Raw genomic sequence first — 7,713 nt, forward strand, 5'->3', positions numbered from 1 at the left:
TGCTCAACTAAAGGCGGTGCTCCAGCATGGCCACAGTCAAATGACTGAAACAAGTAAAAGAGTAAAAGAGTAATATATATATGACAGGGCTATTAGACAAAAGAAACAAGCTTGGAAGGACTGGAAGAACGGAGGTAGCAGGGAATTGTATCAGACTGCTAGAAGGGAAGCTAGGAGACATGTTTACTTAGCCAGAGGGGAAGCAGATAAGAAAAAAATTGCCAATGTTCTGCGCCATGAGGACCAAAGACTTGAAGTATTTCGTGTTGCAAGACAGTATGTGAGAGAGAATCGTGATGAGAAATGTGTTCGCATGGATGATGGTGCACTTGCATTAAACTAGGCTGCAAAGAAAGAGGTTTGGAGATGCCACTACGATTGCTCAATAAAGAGAATGAATGAGAGAAAGAGAGTCTGCTGAATGTCGACCCAACAGAGGGACCAGCTATCCGAATTGACAGTACCATGGTAGATAAAGCAATTAAGAGTATGAAGACAGAGAAAGCCCCCGGCCCATCAGCAATCACTGCAGAGATGCTCAAAATATCTGGCAGTGTCGGCTATAGCCTAGTCACCCATTTTGTTAACCACGTGATACATGAAAGAGTGATACCCAATGACTGGTGTAGCAGCACCATAGTCAACTGCTACAAAGGTAAAAGTGACGCCTTAGATACAAATAATTAGAGGTATCAAGTTGTTAGATCAGGTAATGAAAGTCACGGAGAGGGTCATAGCCCAACTAATTAGGGAGTGAGTCAGTTTAGATGAGATGCATTTTGGGTTCATGCTAGGGAAAAGCACCACTGATGCTATATTTCTGGTAAGACAGCTGCAGGAGAAATACCTAGCCATGGATAAACCTCTGTACCTGGTTTTCGTTGACATGGAGAAAGCCTTTCACAGGGTCCCCTGATCCCTTATCTGGTGGTCAATGAGGAAACTAGGGATAGAAGAATGGTTAGTAAGAGCTGTGCGAGCCATGTACAGAGACGCTGTCAGTAAGGTAAGGGTTGGCAATGAGTACAGAGAAGAGTTCCGGGTAGAGGTAGGGGTCCACCAAGGTTCTGTCCTCAGCCCCCTCCTATTTATCATAGTCCTCCAGGTGATAACAGAAGAATTCAAGACAGGATGCCCTTGGGAGCTCCTCTATGCTGATGACCTTGCACTAATTGCTGAGTCACTGTCAGAACTAGAGGAGAAGTTTCAGGTGTGGAAGCAGGGACTAGAATCGAAGGGCCTTAGAGTCAACCTAGCTAAAACCAAATTCCTAATAAGTAGGAAGGTAGACAAAACACAAACCCCTTCAGGTAGATGGACCTGCTCGATCTGTAGAAAAGGTGTAGGTAGAAACTCTATAAGATGTACCCAGTGCAAGCTATGGACACATAAGAGGTGCAGCAATATCAAAGGCAGGTTAACTAGGAAGTTAGTTTTTGTAGGTCATGGCAGTGAAACATGGGCCGTGACTGCTGAGGACATGCGCAAGCTCGCAAGGAATGAAGCCAGTATGCTCCGATGGATGAGTAATGTCAGTGTGCATACCCGACAGAGTGTAAGTATCTTGAGAGAAAAGTTGAACCTAAGAAGCATCAGTTGTGGTGTATTACTTCTGGATATCTTTGTTGCTTATTTTGATATATATATATATATATATATATATATATAAATAATATATAAATATATGCATATATACATATATGTACATACCTACATATATATATATATATATATATATATATATATATATATATATACATGTATATATGGGTACAGGACATCAAAAACTGTAGACACAATGAGAAACGAAAACATAAAAACAAAAACATAGAAAACAAACTCTTTTCAAACAACAAAAAATAAACAAACAAACAGAGAAACGAGACGTGAAACATAAAGAACATTCTCCTTCATCAGTTGTCCCTGTTTCATCTACTCCCTGTTTTGAACATATGCGAATGAGTGGAAAGCATGGAATTTTTATATATATATCATCATCATCATCATTGTTTAATGTCCGCCTTCCATGCTAGCATGGGTTGGACAATTTGACTGAGGACTGGTGAACTAGGTGGCTACACCAGACTCCAATCTGATTTGGCAGAGTTTCTACAGCTGGATGCCCTTCCTAACGCCAACCACTCCGAGAGTGTAGTGGGTGCTTTTATATATATATATATATATATATATATATACTTTATATACCATTTATATTTAAAAAACACACACCAAACTCTTTAGGTCTTTTAATTGAAACTCTTAATTACTCTTAACTTCTGTACAAAAAATTAAATTTTTTTTTTATATTCCTACATAATAACATTGTTATTGAAACATGCAATTAATGAGTGCAGAATACAATTACGTATATTATAGCTAATGATATATTTTATGTAATATGAACAATGAGTTAAAAATTGCGTAGTATGCATCAAGGTGTCTTCTTTATTTGCTTGCTTACTCTAACTTTAGAACCAATCTCTGCAGACTGGTAAATGATATTTTTTTTGTAAAATGATATTTTTTTGTAAAATGATATTTTACACTTGTAAAATGATATTTTTTACCAAATGTTCCCCCTTTAAAACATAACCTTTTGCAGCTGTACAGAAACGTCCAGAAGAAATTACAAATAATTTACTATACAAAACAAAACAAAAACACATCCTAGAATGTCAGTTGTTATCAATCTTTATTTTTAAAATTTTTATTTGTTTCATTTGGCCATGCTGAAGAATTTTTAATCAAATCCACCTTGAAGAATTTTTAGTCAAATCAATCAACCAATGGGCAATGTGTAACCAAAAGGGAAAACTATAATTGTCACTAAATATCACTAGGGTGTTAGAACACCTACATTGCTAGAAATAAGAGCTAAAAAGCTCTAATGCTGTAATTAAAGCACATAATTGTATATATATATATATATATATATATATATATATATATATATATATATATATATATATATATATATATATATACATACACATATAATTAAATTAAAACATAGGGTAAAAAATCATATATTAATTAATATCGATTTATTACCAGGAAGCTAGCACATTTAAAGAATCAAAGAGATTCAGAAACAATATCTGCGATCTCAGGGGATTAAAGTATATTTTTATATATAACGTTGACCACTAAAGTGGACATTTAATGTGCTAGAAATAGACCACATCTTGTGTCTACTAAGACCGTTTTGAGAACAATTTAGGTCTTAGTAGACACAACATGTGGTCTATTTCTAGCACATTAAATGTCCACTTTAGTGGACAACGTTATCTATAAATATATATATATATATATATATATCTGTCTGTTTCCTAGTAGTCAACAAAAGGTGAAGACAACTACCTATGAAATGCATAACAGATATTAGACGAATCAACACTCAAAGCAGTTATTTTTTATATTGTAACAGTAAAATAAAGGTAATTTCAACTATTCCCTTCTGTCATTTATTCCATGAACTTCTCAACAATCCATTATGCACATGTGACATCCGACAAATGAAATTTAATCTATCTATGTCTTGACCAAAGTACAACATATCAACAAAAAAAAATCCCACATATAACTGTTACAAAAATTTATGACTTACTGTTGTCACATACTTGATGTATTTGTTTTGTTTATGCACTTATTGCCTGCAAGATTCATCCAGGAATAAGTCCTTTTAGGATGTTGAGTGCTAATATACACTGAATATCACAAACCAGATGAAATAAATTGCCCTATAGGTGAACAAGAATGGGAGACATTGATATTATGCCGTTATTTCAGCTCGTTAGCACTGAATACCCAGGTCACCTCTACTAATGAACATTCATTTTCCATAGAATTTAGTTAGATGTTAAAGTTTATGTGCAATAAATTGTTTATATTTCTATAATAGGTGCAGACATGCCATGTGGTAAGGTTACTTCCCAGCAGGGTTCTGAGTTCAATCCCACTGCGTGGCACCTTGGGCAAGTGTCTTCATTATAGCCTCAGGTCAAACAAAGCCTTGTGAGTAGATTTGGTAGATGGAAACTGAAAGAAGACTGTTGTGTGTGTGTGTGTGTACATATCTTTTATCTTTTACTTGTTTCAGTCATTAGACTGCGGCCATGCTGGAGCAGTGCCTGGAATAAACCAACCCCAGGACTTATCCTTTTGTTAAGGCTGATGCTTATTCTGTCGTCTCTTGTGCTGAACAGCTAAGTTACGGGGATAAATACAGACACAAACACACACACATATACTCTTTACTCTTTTATTTGTTTCAGTCATGTGACTGCGGCCAAGCTGGAGCACCGTCTTTAGTCGAGCAAATCGACCCTAAGACTTATTCTTTGTAAGCCTAGTACTTATTCTATCAGTTGTCAAGCGATGGTGGGGGGACAAACACAGACACACAAACATATACACACACATACATACATATATATACATATATACGACGGGCTTCTTTCAGTTTCCGTCTACCAAATCCACTCACAAGGCTTTGGTCGGCCAGAGGCTATAGTAGAAGACACTTGCCCAAGGTGCCACACAGTGGGACTGAACCTGGAACCATGTGGTTGGTAAGCAAGCTACTTACCACACAGCCACTCCTACGCCTAGGAGTATATATATATATATATATATATATATATATATATGTATATATATATATGTATATATATATATATATATATGTATATATATATATATATATATATATATATATATATATATATATATATATATATATACATATATACACAACAGGTTTCTTTCAGTTTCTGTCTTCCAAATCCACTCACAAGGCTTTGGTTGGCCTGAGGTTATAGTAGAAAACACTTGCCCAAGGTGCCACACAGTGGGACTGAACCCAAGGTCATGTGGTTGGGAAGTAAACCTCTTACCATACAGCCATGTCATATATAAGTGTGTGTGTGTGTGTGTGTGTGTGTGTGTGTGTGTGTGTGTGTGCTTGTGTCTCTTTGTCTTGACACCATGTTATAGATGTAAATGAATGCCACTGTCATACAAGCAGTGCCAGTCAGTTCCAATATTCTGCAAGATATCTGGATGTGAGGGAAATATTACCTTTTAGAAACAGGTGAGGGTTGGTGACTGGAAGGGGAACCAGCTGCAGAAAACCTGACTCAAATAAACTCTGTCCGATCCATGCAAGCAAGGAAAAAAAATGATGAAGAAACAAAATATTTTAACAATTTTTTTTTATAGAATTCCTAATAGGGTAAAGACTCTCTTCAGTTATGAATGACCATGGGATTGCACTTAGAAAGTTACCCACCGAGGCACAAGTCCAGGTAAGGTTGTTTATGGAAGACCAGCAGTCGTCCATGCATACAAGCCTCCTCTCTCCACGCCACCAACGTTATCCAAGGGAAAGGACAGTACAGCATGGCTCCAGCGACATCGCAACTCATGTCTACAGCTGAGTGAACTGGAGCAACATAAAATAAAGTGTTTTGCTCAAGAACGCAATATACAGCAAGGTCCGGGAATCGAACTCACGACCTTATGATTTTGAACCTGATGTTCTAACCACTGAGCCATGCGCCTTCACTGACAATAGGTATTTTAAAAAAATATGTAATTATCAAAATACAATAAGATTTTTTTTAAACATCGGTTGGTTATGGAAATGCACAAGAGTGAAGCGGGAATAAAACTGGTGGCTAAATTAAAAAAATTTAGGACTACTAGATCAAGGGACATAACTCTTATTTCTTTGAAAAGTTAAACAGGTTTAATTCCCTTCCCAGCTGAGTTTTTCATAAGGAGGTGAGGATCAAACCATTTGACTCGACTTGCTAAAAATAACAGCCAAACCGGCAAGTACTTACTCTGCTGTTGCTTTTATTTTAAGTAAAGAAATGACATATACAATCAAGTTCTTGAAGAATACCTACACATGTGTACCCCCACGACTTTATTTCCTCATAATTTTCAGAAAAATGGATATTTAAAAAAAAAATTTCTACAATTAACTTCGCAGAATACAAGAAACTATCCTTTGTAGATAAGTACCATAGAGTACGGTTATATTAGAATTTGAATTTAAATGTAAAAAAAAAACACAAAAGAAATTGGTTGGTTCTTCCGGAAATTCCCGTTTAGAGTTCAAATTCCGCTGAGGTCAACTTTGCTTTTTGTTCTTCTGGGATCGATTGATAAACCACAGTACTCGTCAGGAACCGAGTAATCCCTCCGCTACCTCCATTCAAAATTGCTGGCCTTGTACTTAAGTTAGAAACCATTAATTGTCGTTATTGCCAGGAACATGGTAAAAATCGATCCCAAAGTGTCCATCTTTACTGCCTTAGGCAGTTATTGTTTGGAAACTTGTATATCGCTCCGAATTAATAGATAAGTAGGGGTAAATTTTTACCATAAATCTCTATGAAATTGCCTTACTTTACTCATTTCGGTCATTAGGCTACTGCTGTGCTGAGGCGCAACCTGGAACGGTTACAGTCAGTCATAGATTCCCGGTACTTATTTATAAAGGATTGTTTCTTGTATTCTAGCCTTAAAGCTTTTGAAACTACAATAGATATTATTCTCTTTGGCTTGGCTATGTAGATAAGAAGTTTGCTTCCCAGACACATGGTTTTCGTGGTCAATCCTACAGCGCCGAACCTCGGACATATGTCTTCTTCTCTAACCTCAGGCTGACCAAATCCTTGTGAGTGAATTTGATCACTGAAAGCTAAAGTCTGTTGTGTGTATGAAAGTGCTCGGGTCTCCTTTAATTAGATAGGAGGGGGAACTATTACATGTTAATTCAGTAAGAATGTTGCTATGATTGGTACAAGTCTCCTCAAATGTCAAGAATTTTTCTTTAGATTCTTGAAGGATACAGGATGGCATTTTTCGAGTCTCAATTCGAATATCCTTCAGCATCCGAGGTAGCAGTTTGGGTATTGTATCAAGTGCAGCAATCACCAGAGGAATAATTATCTCCCTAAATCACTTCAACTCTTTGACTAGGTCCTGATATTTCTCGGTTGTTTCAGTTTCTTTGCTATATCATCTATGATATGGCATTGCAAAGTCTATACTCATTCACTATTTGTTTCTTTTGTCTTCTCTAATAATTTCTGATCTTCTTGCTTTCGGTAGTATGGTCAGTCTTTATGGAGAAATCCCATAAAATTCTGTAATCTTTATTCTGTATCACAGCCTCTTGCTTATGTTCACATCACTTCTGTCCTACCCGAAGCCAACCGCTTTTCTGCTTTATTTGAGGTGGTCTTTGTCTTTCATCTTTTCGAATTCGATGAAGCAAGTACCAGTCGACTAAACCCCTCCCCTAAAATTTCAAACCTTGTACCTGTCGTAGAAACGATTATTTTTATTTTAAGGCAGCGAGAGGGCAGAATTGTTAGCAGCATTTCGTCCGTCTTTACGTTCTGGGTTCAAATTTCGCCAAAGTCAACTTTGCCTTTCTTTCTATAGTATAGTACTGATAGTATAGTACCAGTTGAGCACTGAGGTCGATGTAATCGACTTACTCACACCCCTGAAATTACTGGCCTTGTGCGAAGATAAAAAAAAAAGATTTATTAAAGCAACGAGCTGGCGGAATCGTTAGCATACCGGAGAAAATGCTTAGCGGCATTTCTTACAGCTCTTTATATTCTGAGTTCAAATTTCGCTCTGGTCAACGTTGCCTTTCATATCTCTAAAGGTGGGGGTGGTGTTAAAAAA

At 36.8% G+C, this 7,713-nt stretch overlaps 1 protein-coding gene across 1 annotated transcript in view; it reads right to left on the reverse strand.

The window, feature by feature from the left end:
- Positions 1-7,713, reverse strand: part of LOC106881179 (uncharacterized) — a 73,724-nt gene that overhangs the window by 50,220 nt on the left and 15,791 nt on the right. The gene's annotated exons all lie outside the window — the stretch shown is intronic.

This window comes from Octopus bimaculoides, chromosome 22 (genome assembly GCF_046866305.1).
Source record: "Octopus bimaculoides isolate indiv1 chromosome 22, ASM4686630v1, whole genome shotgun sequence".
Taxonomy (NCBI): domain Eukaryota; kingdom Metazoa; phylum Mollusca; class Cephalopoda; order Octopoda; family Octopodidae; genus Octopus; species Octopus bimaculoides.